Consider the following 18,542-nt stretch of genomic DNA (forward strand, 5'->3'; position numbering starts at 1 on the left):
CGTTTTAATTTTTTGTCAAAATAAACTCTATTGAATGAAAATTGTTAATTGACTAACAGTCAATATATGTTATTAACGTGATATTTTTACATGTAATTAATTGTTGATGTGATATGTGTCATACCATTTAAAATAATGATGTAACATGTATCACATCACTTAAAATGATGATGTGATATGTATCACGTTATTCAAAATAATGATATATGTATTACATCATTCAAAGTAATGATGTGATATGTGTCATAATACCAAAGTGATTATATGATATGTGTCACGTTACAAAAATAATGATATTGCATGTGTCGCTTTACCAAAATAATGACATAACATGCACCATATCAGTAAATGAACACATATAAAAATGTCATATTAACAATATGTGTAGATCGTTAGTCAATTAATAATTTTTATTTAATATTAAATGTTTTGACAAAAAAAATTAAAACATTGGAGATAAAATAGTAGCAAAAAAAGGAAATAAAATGATTATTTGCACAACCATTGAGAGGATAATCATATCATTATGCCTATTTTTTAACACCGATATCGGATATCTCCGTTTGGTACAAGATACTAGTATTTAGTATCGTTGTATTGTACCGTATACCCGTATCATGTATCTGTGGTCCATAAAACTAACGTGAATAACCATTAATAAATTCAGACAGAATAAATATAGCTGCATCTCATTAAGAAAACTAAGCTCACATACATGATATGTAACCCCCCAGACCGATGCAGGTAGCCCGATCCGATCCAGGAAGTCACATTAGGGCCACCGGAGCGACCCACCGTAAAAATAGCGGAAATTTTAAAACTTTTTATCAGAACATGTAAACTTATAAAATCATTTATCACTATTTAAAAATAAAACAGATTTCCAAACTCGTATATAAATCAAAATACAATTACATGCCCCCTAATCACAAGTACCATACTCTGCAACCATGCCGGAAGAACTCCCTTACTGAAGTCGATAGATACACTGGTACAATTGTTTTAACCTGAAAAGGTGAGTAATAGAGTGAGCTTCAAAAAGCTCAGTAATACAAAACTACCAGATGATGCTGAAAAACGTGCAGATACAGATAAACATATTTTCCTTATTGGTTCAGATATTTACAGATTTTTATGTTGAGCAAAGATCCTACTGATATTTCAGGTAGTAACGGACAATGAGCTTTCGTTTCAGAGAAATATTTCGGATGACTGAGTTCAGGAGATCAGAATAGGTTTTCTAGTGTGTTCCCAAAAAAAAACCATGTAACTTTTCAGATCTTTTTAAAACATATATATATACCCCCATCCGTCACGAACAAAATGTGTAGGTTCCCCAGAACCATACAACCCCGTCACTAACAGTAAGGCCCTGAGCACACAGCCGAGGAACCGGTAAGTAAGGCCCTGAGCACACAGCCGAGGAACCTCCAAGTAATCTTCCTCCAACAATACCCCCCAATAAAACATGTTCCGTCCGTAAACGGATATATCAAAAATCAAAACATAATTCAAGTCAAGTATCATATCAGAATCCAGGTCATGTATCAGATCAGAATCCATGTCAATATCAGATCAGAATCCAGGTCAGGATCATAATAGAATTCAAGTCGGAAATCAGATAAAATATTTATATGATTAGGGAACACACCAGAGTTTACAGATATTATTCAGAGGTATTGGATAATCTTAACAGGTAGAGAAACATGAATATTCAGTATACCGATAGGATATCGGAATTTAGAATCACTATTTGAAAGAGTTCATTAACTGACAGAATCATCAGTTATTCAGAATGTGAATTATCAGGATATTATCTTATTCGGACAGTTTTCAGAAGCTGTACGTAATCAGAAGGGTATTCAGAATCCTTTACATCCATGTCGATTGATCGGATAATCGAACAACTTGAGAACGAAGATTCATAACCTTAACAATCTATGTCGACTGGTCAATTCATTTTCCTTCTAGGGTATTTACTCTTTAATACCACAAATTCTTGTCCGTAGACCATTTTCGGAATTATCGCTGAATAAATCTTCCAATGACTTTATTTCATTTCCACACTTCCACAATATCATGAAATGTTGACGTACTTGATTAATTTGTTCATAACCCATTGTAATTGTACACTACGTAAACTCATCAGAGTTTCCAGACTTATCCAAATCACTTACTAAATCCTCAGTCATTGAGGTTACCTATTTCATTTAGCAGTCATCTCCATTCCAGTTACTTCAGAATTTTCCAGAGTAATTCAAACGTTCCTGAATTTCAGATACATGTTGTACTTCCATCCCATTCAATTTGGTCTTCGTGGTTGATTGTTGAACAAACGTCCAATTCTTAGTACTGAATACAATCTAGAGCTGAGTTGAATACTTCCAAAATTTATCATCGAGCCAAACTTGAGAAGATGAACACATGTTCCAGTAATATCTATGTCATTCAGGTATTGACATAGCTTTAGGGTTGATCTATTCACTTGAATTGTTTTCCATTACCTTTAAAGGTAGTCCAATACCTATGCTTACTTGGATTCCTTAATTAATCCAAGATATTTACTTAATTTAGGCCATAAGGGTATTTTGGTAATTTTGATGTTTAGTTTTATTCCATTCATTTCAGAACTCGAGGATATTCAATCATTCCTGAGCTTGGTGATATTCTTGGGTCATTTCCATTACAGGGGTATTTTGGTCATTTTATAGATCTACGGTATTTCAATCTTTTCCTTCCATCCGATCTTATTATTTAATTCAATCTTATCATTTACTTCAGTCCTTTCGAACAATTCTGACAGCAGAATACCCCCGATAAATTACTCTTCCAGTATTTACTCATTATTCGAATATTTTCAGGTCAAGTGTCTTCTCAGACTTTACAAACGGAATATCATAAATTTTCCTGCACTAAGTCGGGATCTTAACAATTAAATCCGTACTTAATCGAGTTAAGTACGAATCCTCTAAGTATTTTCTCATTCAGAGTCATCTCAGACTATTCTACCTCTTAAGGCATTTCTGTAATTTCTTAGCCAGATAAGTTCGATATTAGCTCTTAACGAAAATAATATAATTTAGAGATCCTATGATTAATTGCTTTCTTGAACAATCTCTGATCTTGAAATAATTCCCTTAACACACTTCTAGTATCTTGCATAAACCTTCTTGGGGTTAAAAACCGGTTCTCCATAATTTCCAAGTAAAACTAACATTTCTTATGCACATCAATAGTTTTAGCAGATCAATAATTCTTTTCAGATTTATTAATCCACTTCCAGAGACAATTCTTATCATTTTCCAACATAAGGATAATTTCGTAATTTTCCCTAATCGAAATATTCTCTTAATTTATCATCTAAGTACCTTTAATGAGATAAATTATAATCTACAATCCATGGTTAATTCTTTTATTACTTAATTCCAGAACTTGTAATTTAATTCAAACCGTCCTCCAATTTCTTATAATAGTCATCTGAGCCATATTCAGTTATCTACTTTCTACCGTATTCGTACCTAGTGTAGATCTTCATTAATTACACATATGAGACCAAACATTTCCATTCATGCATTTATCAATACCAACATGTTCCATAAAGCATAAAGAGGTAGTAAAGTATTACCTCGATTTTCCGTGCCATACTGGTCGACCATTTAAATTCCATTTGAACGCCCTCGATCTTTAATTCAACTTCCAATATTTTCCTCTCGATCCAGACCATCAAAATTACTAACTCGTATCCAAATAATTTTCCTCGCCATAAAGATAGCTTATTAGAATTTAAATAATAATTTAGAAACCCAATTAGTATAATCGAATACTTGTGGGGTTACTTTAATAATTAATCATTAAAATTAGGGACTGAACCGAATTAATTTGCACTATTGAGCCATAAATTAAAACTAAAGGAAACTATGAGACAAGGTCAAGTTCTTACCAATCCTTGAGGACTCATGATGTGATTTCCACTTTATTTTTTTAAGTCACCATCCACGTGATTTCCCTGTTGGAATCACAACTCCATTTCCCCATATTTCAATCCCATTTATTTTATAGTAACAACCCAAGTGATTTGCTGAAATGTTGTGGAAGCTGTGTACGAGGCACTTTCTTGAGATTTAGAATTCATCATCTTCTTCTCCAAAATGGCTTCAAACTGTTCCCAGAAATATCCAAGGTGTTCGTCCCTTCATTTCCCATGTTCCAAGTTTATAAAGACGATCGGTTCGAGAGACTCCGGGAAACTGAAACGGTGCCACCATGCGACGACTCTCAACTCGTCGTTCGATCCAAGGACACACCGGTGTCTACCCTCACCTCGGCTCGTATTTTTTTATATGAAAACTTGGAAGAACCTTGAAAACAGCAGCAGAACAAGGAGCACGAACAGTTGATAGGTGCATAAACTCGCAAGTTCTCCAACCTCGTAGATATTGACAAAGGTAGTGGTTCGGGTTGTCAAGAGCAAAGCAAAGAACTGACTTGCAGTGACCAAGACCAGTGACAACAAAAGAAATAAGCGAAACCGGTGGCTTATGATCCGAAGATTTCTTCTTATCCTGATATGTTCAACCAAGATTGAACTCACTTCAGTTTCCTTTTGAAAAACTTGAGCAAAGTCTTCCAGTCGGAGTATTTGCAGATGACATGTAAGTTGATAAAAAAATGCAAACTAGGATGAAAATAGATGTTCGATAAAGCCATGACATCAGCTGCAATACACATGCAATGGTGTCGCTCACTATCATGTTACCAAAGTAGGGGATTTGGCTCGGTCCAGTCGTGTACCACCAAATTCTGTATGCACTCTCAAGAGCAAAACAAGGGAGGACAAATACGCAAAGGAGTTTTATTGATTTCTGAAGCTCCTCTGCTTATCCTCTTCGAACCATATCACTGACATCATACAGTTTATCCAAGAACAGGAACTTCTTGGTTCCATATTTCCGAGCCCAAGAAGACAAACTAACAAAAGAAATAGCCGCGAAAAACGAAAGAGATAACTGTACCAACGCATCGTAGGGTCTTTGATGCTACTTAACACAATCGAAGCACAAAAGCAGGAAGTGCGAAATGATAGGAGATCCGACGGCAAGCACGAAGAAGAGAGACCATGAGAGACTAATTTTCAATAAACTCGATTGATCTAAGCAAAACCAGTGGAGACCCGGCTTGAAACTCTTTAGTTCGAGTCCTTCTTGAGTTCTGTAGCCCTGGTTTGGCCTGTTTTGGGGTAACAAATCCTGGTCGTTTCATTTTCCATAGCTTTGTAAACTTTGATAAAGTCAGAGTGGGAGTGAGAGAGACGAACATATACAAAGATGATCGGTTTGGAAAAATGAATAAGAAAATCGAAACAGGTCTTTCGATTTCAATATACGTGCATTGTGTGGTTTTTTTTAAGATCTTATCTCTACCTAATTTTATGCATTATTGCTAATTTGTCTTTCTTGATTATTAGTCTGACACCTTGATTAAAATAAAACAAAAGTGTCCACCAAAATATCTTTAAGTGGTGGTTCACCATCTTTCAAGATTATTTTAATAATAATAATAAAATCATATCAAATAAAACTTAAGTAAACCACGTAAATTTTAAAATCAACTAAACCCAAAGAAGGGTAAAATTATACTTAGTCCTTAATTTTTCTCAAAATTCCTTATTGACTCAATATTTTAGTCAGACTAGTTTTATTAATATCATAAGAAATTTTTAACCCCTAGATTGGGGTGTTACAATTCTCCCCTCGTTAAAAGAATTTCGTCCTCGAAATTCAATAATATAACATATTTGTATAAATGAAACTTCCATCAGTTCTTCCATATCTTCACATAGCTTTTAAAGAAGTACGAGTACTCTACTAATCCTTAACCAGATGAGTATACATTCTTATCAGAACTTTTCCTCATTTCAATAAAAGAATCTGAACGAAAATTTCCTAGAGTAATCAATTCAATCTTTGTCATGAGAATAGGCTCATAAAGCAGTAGCATATACATATTTCATTTTCGGAGTCGATTCAAAATTTCACGGATAATTAACTCTCATATGGCTCGTGAGGTACTTTACAGCGTTTATACAGATGTTACTGGTATTCCTTTTTGAGCAAGTATAACATTAACGGATAGAAACTTTGGTTTACTCGATACAGATAGGGACTCAGCCCCGGAGTTCTGGCTCAGAGAGGTACGCTTGCAGTCTAGGGGCATGTACTAATCAGACATATTTTGCCATTCGACCGGCCGGTCTATCTTAAAAATTTTGGCTCAAACCATAGCTCTGATACCACTAAATGTAACCCCCCAGACCGATGCAGGTAGCCCGATCCGATCCAGGAAGTCACATTAGGGCCACCGGAGCGACCCACCGTAAAAATAGCGGAAATTTTAAAACTTTTTATCAGAACATGTAAACTTATAAAATCATTTATCACTATTTAAAAATAAAACAGATTTCCAAACTCGTATATAAATCAAAATACAATTACATGCCCTCTAATCACAAGTACCATACTCTGCAACCATGCCGGAAGAACTCCCTTACTGAAGTCGATAGATACACTGGTACAATTGTTTTAACCTGAAAAGGTGAGTAATAGAGTGAGCTTCAAAAAGCTCAGTAATACAAAACTACCAGATGATGCTGAAAAACGTGCAGATACAGATAAACATATTTTCCTTATTGGTTCAGATATTTACAGATTTTTATGTTGAGCAAAGATCCTACTGATATTTCAGGTAGTAACGGACAATGAGCTTTCGTTTCAGAGAAATATTTCGGATGACTGAGTTCAGGAGATCAGAATAGGTTTTCTAGTGTGTTCCCAAAAAAAACCATGTAACTTTTCAGATCTTTTTAAAACATATATATATATACCCCCATCCGTCACGAACAAAATGTGTAGGTTCCCCAGAACCATACAACCCCGTCACTAACAGTAAGGCCCTGAGCACACAGCCGAGGAACCGGTAAGTAAGGCCCTGAGCACACAGCCGAGGAACCTCCAAGTAATCTTCCTCCAACAATACCCCCCAATAAAACATGTTCCGTCCGTAAACGGATATATCAAAAATCAAAACATAATTCAAGTCAAGTATCATATCAGAATCCAGGTCATGTATCAGATCAGAATCCATGTCAATATCAGATCAGAATCCAGGTCAGGATCATAATAGAATTCAAGTCGGAAATCAGATAAAATATTTATATGATTAGGGAACACACCAGAGTTTACAGATATTATTCAGAGGTATTGGATAATCTTAACAGGTAGAGAAACATGAATATTCAGTATACCGATAGGATATCGGAATTTAGAATCACTATTTGAAAGAGTTCATTAACTGACAGAATCATCAGTTATTCAGAATGTGAATTATCAGGATATTATCTTATTCGGACAGTTTTCAGAAGCTGTACGTAATCAGAAGGGTATTCAGAATCCTTTACATCCATGTCGATTGATCGGATAATCGAACAACTTGAGAACGAAGATTCATAACCTTAACAATCTATGTCGACTGGTCAATTCATTTTCCTTCTAGGGTATTTACTCTTTAATACCACAAATTCTTGTCCGTAGACCATTTTCGGAATTATCGCTGAATAAATCTTCCAATGACTTTATTTCATTTCCACACTTCCACAATATCATGAAATGTTGACGTACTTGATTAATTTGTTCATAACCCATTGTAATTGTACACTACGTAAACTCATCAGAGTTTCCAGACTTATCCAAATCACTTACTAAATCCTCAGTCATTGAGGTTACCTATTTCATTTAGCAGTCATCTCCATTCCAGTTACTTCAGAATTTTCCAGAGTAATTCAAACGTTCCTGAATTTCAGATACATGTTGTACTTCCATCCCATTCAATTTGGTCTTCGTGGTTGATTGTTGAACAAACGTCCAATTCTTAGTACTGAATACAATCTAGAGCTGAGTTGAATACTTCCAAAATTTATCATCGAGCCAAACTTGAGAAGATGAACACATGTTCCAGTAATATCTATGTCATTCAGGTATTGACATAGCTTTAGGGTTGATCTATTCACTTGAATTGTTTTCCATTACCTTTAAAGGTAGTCCAATACCTATGCTTACTTGGATTCCTTAATTAATCCAAGATATTTACTTAATTTAGGCCATAAGGGTATTTTGGTAATTTTGATGTTTAGTTTTATTCCATTCATTTCAGAACTCGAGGATATTCAATCATTCCTGAGCTTGGTGATATTCTTGGGTCATTTCCATTACAGGGGTATTTTGGTCATTTTATAGATCTACGGTATTTCAATCTTTTCCTTCCATCCGATCTTATTATTTAATTCAATCTTATCATTTACTTCAGTCCTTTCGAACAATTCTGACAGCAGAATACCCCCGATAAATTACTCTTCCAGTATTTACTCATTATTCGAATATTTTCAGGTCAAGTGTCTTCTCAGACTTTACAAACGGAATATCATAAATTTTCCTGCACTAAGTCGGGATCTTAACAATTAAATCCGTACTTAATCGAGTTAAGTACGAATCCTCTAAGTATTTTCTCATTCAGAGTCATCTCAGACTATTCTACCTCTTAAGGCATTTCCGTAATTTCTTAGCCAGATAAGTTCGATATTAGCTCTTAACGAAAATAATATAATTTAGAGATCCTATGATTAATTGCTTTCTTGAACAATCTCTGATCTTGAAATAATTCCCTTAACACACTTCTAGTATCTTGCATAAACCTTCTTGGGGTTAAAAACCGGTTCTCCATAATTTCCAAGTAAAACTAACATTTCTTATGCACATCAATAGTTTTAGCAGATCAATAATTCTTTTCAGATTTATTAATCCACTTCCAGAGACAATTCTTATCATTTTCCAACATAAGGATAATTTCGTAATTTTCCCTAATCGAAATATTCTCTTAATTTATCATCTAAGTACCTTTAATGAGATAAATTATAATCTACAATCCATGGTTAATTCTTTTATTACTTAATTCCAGAACTTGTAATTTAATTCAAACCGTCCTCCAATTTCTTATAATAGTCATCTGAGCCATATTCAGTTATCTACTTTCTACCGTATTCGTACCTAGTGTAGATCTTCATTAATTACACATATGAGACCAAACATTTCCATTCATGCATTTATCAATACCAACATGTTCCATAAAGCATAAAGAGGTAGTAAAGTATTACCTCGATTTTCCGTGCCATACTGGTCGACCATTTAAATTCCATTTGAACGCCCTCGATCTTTAATTCAACTTCCAATATTTTCCTCTCGATCCAGACCATCAAAATTACTAACTCGTATCCAAATAATTTTCCTCGCCATAAAGATAGCTTATTAGAATTTAAATAATAATTTAGAAACCCAATTAGTATAATCGAATACTTGTGGGGTTACTTTAATAATTAATCATTAAAATTAGGGACTGAACCGAATTAATTTGCACTATTGAGCCATAAATTAAAACTAAAGGAAACTATGAGACAAGGTCAAGTTCTTACCAATCCTTGAGGACTCATGATGTGATTTCCACTTTATTTTTTTAAGTCACCATCCACGTGATTTCCCTGTTGGAATCACAACTCCATTTCCCCATATTTCAATCCCATTTATTTTATAGTAACAACCCAAGTGATTTGCTGAAATGTTGTGGAAGCTGTGTACGAGGCACTTTCTTGAGATTTAGAATTCATCATCTTCTTCTCCAAAATGGCTTCAAACTGTTCCCAGAAATATCCAAGGTGTTCGTCCCTTCATTTCCCATGTTCCAAGTTTATAAAGACGATCGGTTCGAGAGACTCCGGGAAACTGAAACGGTGCCACCATGCGACGACTCTCAACTCGTCGTTCGATCCAAGGACACACCGGTGTCTACCCTCACCTCGGCTCGTATTTTTTTATATGAAAACTTGGAAGAACCTTGAAAACAGCAGCAGAACAAGGAGCACGAACAGTTGATAGGTGCATAAACTCGCAAGTTCTCCAACCTCGTAGATATTGACAAAGGTAGTGGTTCGGGTTGTCAAGAGCAAAGCAAAGAACTGACTTGCAGTGACCAAGACCAGTGACAACAAAAGAAATAAGCGAAACCGGTGGCTTATGATCCGAAGATTTCTTCTTATCCTGATATGTTCAACCAAGATTGAACTCACTTCAGTTTCCTTTTGAAAAACTTGAGCAAAGTCTTCCAGTCGGAGTATTTGCAGATGACATGTAAGTTGATAAAAAATTGCAAACTAGGATGAAAATAGATGTTCGATAAAGCCATGACATCAGCTGCAATACACATGCAATGGTGTCGCTCACTATCATGTTACCAAAGTAGGGGATTTGGCTCGGTCCAGTCGTGTACCACCAAATTCTGTATGCACTCTCAAGAGCAAAACAAGGGAGGACAAATACGCAAAGGAGTTTTATTGATTTCTGAAGCTCCTCTGCTTATCCTCTTCGAACCATATCACTGACATCATACAGTTTATCCAAGAACAGGAACTTCTTGGTTCCATATTTCCGAGCCCAAGAAGACAAACTAACAAAAGAAATAGCCGCGAAAAACGAAAGAGATAACTGTACCAACGCATCGTAGGGTCTTTGATGCTACTTAACACAATCGAAGCACAAAAGCAGGAAGTGCGAAATGATAGGAGATCCGACGGCAAGCACGAAGAAGAGAGACCATGAGAGACTAATTTTCAATAAACTCGATTGATCTAAGCAAAACCAGTGGAGACCCGGCTTGAAACTCTTTAGTTCGAGTCCTTCTTGAGTTCTGTAGCCCTGGTTTGGCCTGTTTTGGGGTAACAAATCCTGGTCGTTTCATTTTCCATAGCTTTGTAAACTTTGATAAAGTCAGAGTGGGAGTGAGAGAGACGAACATATACAAAGATGATCGGTTTGGAAAAATGAATAAGAAAATCGAAACAGGTCTTTCGATTTCAATATACGTGCATTGTGTGGTTTTTTTTAAGATCTTATCTCTACCTAATTTTATGCATTATTGCTAATTTGTCTTTCTTGATTATTAGTCTGACACCTTGATTAAAATAAAACAAAAGTGTCCACCAAAATATCTTTAAGTGGTGGTTCACCATCTTTCAAGATTATTTTAATAATAATAATAAAATCATATCAAATAAAACTTAAGTAAACCACGTAAATTTTAAAATCAACTAAACCCAAAGAAGGGTAAAATTATACTTAGTCCTTAATTTTTCTCAAAATTCCTTATTGACTCAATATTTTAGTCAGACTAGTTTTATTAATATCATAAGAAATTTTTAACCCCTAGATTGGGGTGTTACATGATACATGACAATTTCCCTGCACTATCATCATACACAAGAAAAGAAAAAAGAAAGAAGCTTAGGGGGCTCTAATTCTTGAAGTGAAAGAGAATTAATAATAATTAGTTGTATCAGCAAATGAGCCTTTTAATTTGATGCTGTCATGAGGAATGGATTAGGTATCGAACAACCGACTCCTATATGACTTCTTTTCCTTGCTGCTTGGCCCATTCGTCTTCCCTAATCCACTACTTGAACCCGGCTTAAACAAATCAAGTACTAATACTTTGTTAACTCCACAAACAATATATATACGTAATACTTATACGAATGAATGTACCGAGAGATTGGTGCGGATATCGCCTCCTAAAATTTTTAAATTTTCATATAATTTAAATATTTTTTATTAATAATTTATTTTCACATGTTAAACTTTAATGAGTTCGTCAATTAGTATAAAATCATTCGTCTTTCCCTATTTATATACATGTAAGTATGTTACGGTGCAACTCTTTTACTTTTTTGTTAATTGAATCAGACATCGTAATTATGGGTTAAATTTTAAATTCATTTATAAGATATTCTAATTAAAACCTTAAAATTCAATCTCGCATGGACTTGGTCAAGAGCTGGCTATCTATCCAAACTCGAAGTCTAAACCAATATTTGGAGGGTTTGAATAGAAAAATTATGTCTATAAAATGAGCTTAGGAAGAAAAAAGTTCATTTAAACGTGGGTCAGATTTGAGTTCTAACATTCAACATTTGAGCCTTTCTTGATTAGATTTGTATTAATATTGAAATATATTAGTGAATGTCATGTTATGTTTATATTTTGTAAGTTATATCACATGAAAATTAAATTTATAATAATGTATATTACTATAATGTAAATATTAAAAAATAAATTAAACTTTATATGTTTCAAAATTTAATAAAAATAATAAAATATTAAACATCGAATTATAAATAGCATAAATTAATTTTAATTTTTATTAAATATATGTGAGTTTTGATAAAAATTTGAATTTCAATTTGTTTACAACCCTTCTAAGACCCTAACCATACATGTAATAAGAATAATACATAATGACAAAATTACCTTCTAATGTTTGTATAAATGGTAACTTTGTACTCTATTTTTTTGGAGCATTTCAATTCTTATTGTTTCATTTTTTTGTCAAATCAGATTATATTGGATGGAAAGTGTTAGTTAACTAATAATCAACCCATGATGCTGAAGTGATATTTTCACATGTGACCTATTACCAACATCGTACATGTAATGTCATCAATTTTGGTGATATGACGTATGTCATATTATCACTTTATGTCACATTATCACTTTGGATAACGTAACACATGTCACAATGGTAATATGGATTATCATTAGTCAATATTAACAATTCTTATCTAACAAAATCTACTTTGACCAAAAATTAAAATGTTTGGGATAAAATACACCCAAAAAAGAGGATAACAGATAAAATGACCATTTATGAAAATGTTAAAAAATAATTTTATCATTAGACCAAAGAATAAATATGTTTAAAATTTGATTGACTTATTATGTTCAACGTCGTATATAACTTTTAAAGAATCAGTTGAAATAATTTTAAAGTTTGGTCGATTTAGAATTTCGTCACCTTCTTCTTGTAGCTTTGAGCATCCATCTTTTTGCCCTCCTTTATTTCCGCTGGAGTACTGTCACCTTCACTAATTCCATCGTCAAGCTGAGACGGTACGCAATATACCCTGAAACTTGGCGACTGCATGTACGGAATTCCTTCATCTCCTCCGTATAAATCTTCCTCACCACTGCTTTCCTTATCAATGCAGGCCTCTTCCCTTTGTACCGTCCTCGACAAACGATCGTTCGACCGATGGACGACGCTTAGTCGAGTGTATACCCGCGAGGCGTCTCCTTCTTTGGGGATGTCGAACTTAGAGATACCACAACCCATTTAAGAGAGGGAGAGAGACCTGCGGAAAGGAAAAACGAAACGGTTTAGTTCTAGCTCAGGTGTGAATGGAATGGAGGGGAAAGAGTCCACGGCCTTTTATGTTAAAAATGAAGAAATGAAGTTTGCACGAAAAAAGATAGAGAATGAAACGAGAGATCCAGCGAGAATTGTGGGATTGAATTGCATATTTGGGGTTTGACAACTTGGTCATCTTATTGACTGCTAAATTAGTCATAACCAATTTCATGTTAAAATGTTTTTCCCTTTTTGGTAAAGTACAAAAATATCCCCCTGTTATAAGGCACTTTTTTGTTGAGTCCCTTGACTATTTAAAAGTTACAAAAGGATCCTTCAACTATAGGACGCTATTTTATTTTGTCATTCGACTATTAAAAGTTATAAAATGATTATTTGACTATTCATATGTATTAAACTTGTTTTTTTCCGTTAAAAAATTGGTGGTCATCTGAGTCGAATGTTAACTTGTTGATTGAGATATGATAAATTATGATCCTAGAATCATTTGAGTTATATTTTGTGTATCAACTTTTCTATATTATGCCGTTGAGCCAGGGCTTAAAACATTATATCGTCAAACCAATTTTTGAAAGCAACGAAAAAGGATGAGTTTGGAACATAATATTCGAGTGGCCATTTTGTAACTTTTAATAGTCGGAGGATTCAACAAAATAACGTCCTATAATCGTGAGACTATTTTGTAACTTTTAATAGTCAAGAGACTCAACAAAGTAGCATCTTATAAACGGGGGACCATTTGTGTATTTTACCCTTTCCTTGTTTTTTTAGTTGAGATTGTTACCGCAGGCTTTGCATAACAATTATTTTAAATGTCAACATTTGATTACATACATTAGCTATCTTATGTTTTATAGATACAGGGGTTGTTGGTTTAATGGCAAGGTATCCAATGAAATGGAACCGCAAGCCAGCTCCACACCTCATCTATTAAATTTTATGGTAAACTACATAGATAATTACTTAATTAGAAAGAGAGTTGCTTCGTCAAAGATGATCACAAGCGTGCAATCTGGTCTTCTACAAGGCCCACCGTCTTCAGTTTCACTGGGTAGGACCCGATGCCTGTGTGCCGAGTCAATGACAACTCCCCATCTAAATATTAACTTTTTTGTTTGGCCCCTTTTACGGGATTTGGATAATTTGATGAGAAGGCAGAGTTTGAGGCTTGTTGAAATAACTAGAATTATGTTGATACACCTGAGATTATAAATTGGGATGCAGTTTATCGTAATTGTAAATGTAAGTGTAAATTATATTAGATACTACTTAATTTTAGGCAATGTATCGTTTATACTATTAATATTTCAATTGTATTAATTATAATACTAAATTTTGATTTTGACTGTAATTGTACTAATGGGTCATTAAAATCCAAATGACGTGATGACATGGACAAAATAATGTTGTTTTAGTGTGGTTATTGATATCTAAAGTGATGTCGTTTTTAGGCTCTAAACTAACCTCATCAAACAACTATCAAAGGAGATCAAAATATCATCACATTGAATTTTGAGTGAGTTTCGTTTAGAATCAATCTGATAAGAAGAAAACATGAGTGAAATGTGAACATTTTTATATTAATATTGCCGTGAATGACGATCGGTAATGGGCAACGATTGACTGCTAGTGAAGGCTGAAAAAATTTAGCACCGAAAAGTGAATTGTTTAAAAGTTTAGTGATAAAATCAATACACCCCTAAATTTCAGTGTCTAAAACTACATTATTTTGGATATCAATAATTGCGCAAAAATGACATCGTTTTATCCACATCATCATAGTGGTAAAAAGATTTGTCCACATCATTAATCCATTAATATTTGAAAATTCTAAATCTAATCATAATTCTACCTAGAGAGGAGGGGAAAGAAATAGAATGCTCATAGTGGGTCTAAAATCCACGGTCCAAATATATAATTGAAGTCAAAACTAAAGCTTAATGATATGATTGGAGCAATTGAAAGTTCAATAATATAAACGATATACCACCCAAAATTCAATGACATCTAGTATAATTAATCCTAACTATAATTTTTAATAACGAGGTTCAAAATCATAAAGTTACAAGTACACCATCGTAATGCAATTGTTACATTCCCAACCCAAAACATGAACACAACCTGAACCGTCCTTTAGCATAACACAGCATTTAAACAGAATGATTTTGAAATGAAAGATAGCGAGAGAATCTCTTTTAACTTTCCAGACTGTGGCCTGAAAACCCTTGAAATAATGAGAATAACAAGAGCCTAAAACAGTCGCACAGATTCGGTAAACGGAAGCATAGTTTAGAAGGGCATTCAATTCTTTAGATGTAGCCCTGTTTTAGGCTTTTAACTTTTTACGTCAGGACGGACGTAAAATTTTATGTTAGGGATAAATTTATAAAAATTTAGAAGATTAATATATAAAAATTCAAAGACAAAATCAAATTATTAATAGAAAATATTTAAAATATATTAAATTTGAAAGTTTTAAAATTAATTACTCCCGTAAACTTATCGATCCATCCCTGATTGACGTGTTGCTATGATCAGATAACCCTTTTCCTTTGTTTTCATACTGGTATTTATCTACTTTTCATCATCTTTCCTGTCTCCAAAAATCACTTTCCTTTTGATACCAAAAGCTTAGATGCTGAAACACAGTTAAATGATATCCGATTCAAACTCTACTGAAACAGGTTTTTACTGCTTTCTCATACAACAACTCGAAAAGCTAGTAATTAAATCACTGTTTTCATCTTCCTCATCTAATCCATGGCATGAATTTGAAACCTCAGAAATTTCAGTTGAACTTGGTGAAGTAGGTTGCGGGGGAGGACCAAAGACAGAGCTATCTTCTGTAAAATCAAAACAGCATGCCATGTTCACTGCACCAGCTCTCTTGAAAGAAACGACTCCTTGGTGTTTACATCTTTTGTTTCTCTTCTTCTGAAACACTCGGAAAACTAACCAATCTCAAATGGACATCTGCAAATAGAAAAGATAATGCTTTTAATCAAAAAAAAAATTGCTACTGCCACAGCACTTCTACTTGTATTACCTGAGTTGAATCAGGAGTTGCAACTGAGTCAACAAGCCGATACTGGTGCAACAACCAACGAGTCTGGGTCCCATTAGAAGACTTCCTTTCACAGAAAATCAAAGTTTTTCTCATCCCGACTATTTCATTGGTTCCAGAAGCTAATATTGGCTTCTCTTTTCCTATTGGTTTCCAGCACCCAGAAGCAGCTACTCTCTTGCGTTTTTTGTTACTGTCATTACTATCTCTGGTGCTAAAAAAATATTTATTTTCTTTCAAATCACCTGAAAAATAAAGTTGGGTGTCAAAGGAAAATTGAAGTGCTTTGAGAAACAAATGGTGAATATACCTGGGAAGCTCCAAGGATCAGTGTGGAGAACATTAAACTCAGGAATGACAGAAGCAGGTAATGGTAGACACAAAGCTTTTCTCTTCAAGTAATAAACCACAAGCTCTTCATCTGTAGGATGGAATCTGAAACCTATGGGCATTTTTATCCCTCCATTCACAACAAAGTTTCGATTTTCCATACTAAGAACTGTTGAGATAGCTTAGCTCAAATCAAGCAAAGTTCCTTTATATAGAGAAAGAGAGAGATGGCGATTGAAACAACCGGAAAAACCAAACCCCATTGCTTGCTTTTACGTTGAGGGGTGGTTTCTTAGACAAACGTGTAAGAAAAAATTGAGACTGTTTTTGGTCTAAGAAAACTCATGTCCCCGCCTCGTCCACTTTCTGCTACTTCTAAAGTGAGCCCCACGTGTGTCTCTTTGCTGCTGGTTATATTATGAGTAAGTTAATAATTACATCATTGTGTTTTAGAAAGGTTATAATTTAGTCACTTCATTTACTTGTCAATTGTAACAATTAAATCATTTTTTTCGTTAAATATGTATAGGTGTTAACAATCAGGTCACATTTTAGTTAGTCAACTATGAATAGATTTGTAATTTAGTCTCTCAATTGTTGATTTGGACTCGTGAGTCAACTTTGTCGGTGTAACATCAATTCCTCATTGACTTGATGTCTTGAATTTTTTTGTTGATATTTTTATAATTTACAAAGAGAAATAAGAAAAAAAAATTCTTTTACTTGAATTATAGCTTTACCAAAATGTAAACTTATCCATGGCCGAGTGAACAAAATGTGACCTTATTGTTAACGACATAAAATAAAAAAATACCTCTAATGTTTGATTAAATAATTACTTTATTTCTTATTCTTTTTGGAGCATTATATCCCTCAACGTTTTATTTTGAGGTAAAAATGTATCTTTATAGATGAAACTTATTAGTTAACAGATGAAAAATGCTCTAAAATAATGGTCTTAAAGGAAATATTGAGGGACAAAATGCATTAAAAAAAGAATAAAAAAACAAAAATGGCTATTTGATCAAATGTAGGGGCCTTTTTACGCTAAAATGAAACGTTGAGAACCAAAAATTTAAAATAAGAATAGTCGATTACTCGAATAGGGGCCAAAATGACTACTTTTATAAATATTGGAGGATAATATTGACATTATGCCATTGTTAATGTAACGGAAATGTGATATAATTGTTATAGTTAATAAATAGAGTACTTCAATTATATTTTTTGATATACAATAATCCTATTATAAACTCACTTATAATACACTGACTTATCACTTATTTTCATAGCTCCAAATGAGTTTTGGATTATATTGATGGGTATGTATTAGTGTATTGTCAATCACATTTTGTGTCCAACTTGGTGCGACCAAAATAAGCATGGTTGTCGCTTCCCCGTGTGAATCCTAAATTATCCCATACATGGCAATTGAGAAATGGAAGTGACTAATCGAATGAATAAAGTCGTTTCAGAGGTTTTAAGTTCAAACAATTATACCAATGATAAAAGAGAATATTATTCTTTTTAGAGGTTCTAAGTTCGAACAATTATATATTTAGAATGTATGTACGTTATCAACTTATTAAGAAAATTCTCAAGGAATGATATTTTATAATCATCTAGACTATTCAAAATATATATATATGAGTGGTCATTTCCTATAGCTTGCCCACGTCGTAACTAGATACGATATCAACATTTTATGAACTAATTTGGAAGGTATAGCATGTTACTAAAATTAACTCTCGCAAAATAAAAAATAAAATATTAATTATCATAAATAATGACAGTAACAAGTCAATAGCCTATAGAGTAAGTAGTTAAAAGTTCTCAGTTGATATTTTTT

General features: G+C 33.7%; 3 pseudogenes; all 3 read right to left on the reverse strand.

The window, feature by feature from the left end:
* Positions 1-4,336: 4,336 nt before the first annotated feature.
* LOC120125320 lies at positions 4,337-9,842 on the reverse strand (annotated as a pseudogene).
* Positions 9,843-9,913: 71 nt separating this feature from the next.
* On the reverse strand, positions 9,914-13,263 carry LOC120125322 (annotated as a pseudogene).
* A 2,724-nt stretch (positions 13,264-15,987) lies between these two features.
* LOC120125323 lies at positions 15,988-16,854 on the reverse strand (annotated as a pseudogene).
* Positions 16,855-18,542: the final 1,688 nt, after the last annotated feature.

The sequence above is a fragment of the Hibiscus syriacus genome, unplaced genomic scaffold (assembly GCF_006381635.1).
Source record: "Hibiscus syriacus cultivar Baekdansim isolate YM2019G1 unplaced genomic scaffold, ASM638163v2 tig00110430_pilon, whole genome shotgun sequence".
Lineage (NCBI taxonomy): Eukaryota > Viridiplantae > Streptophyta > Magnoliopsida > Malvales > Malvaceae > Hibiscus > Hibiscus syriacus.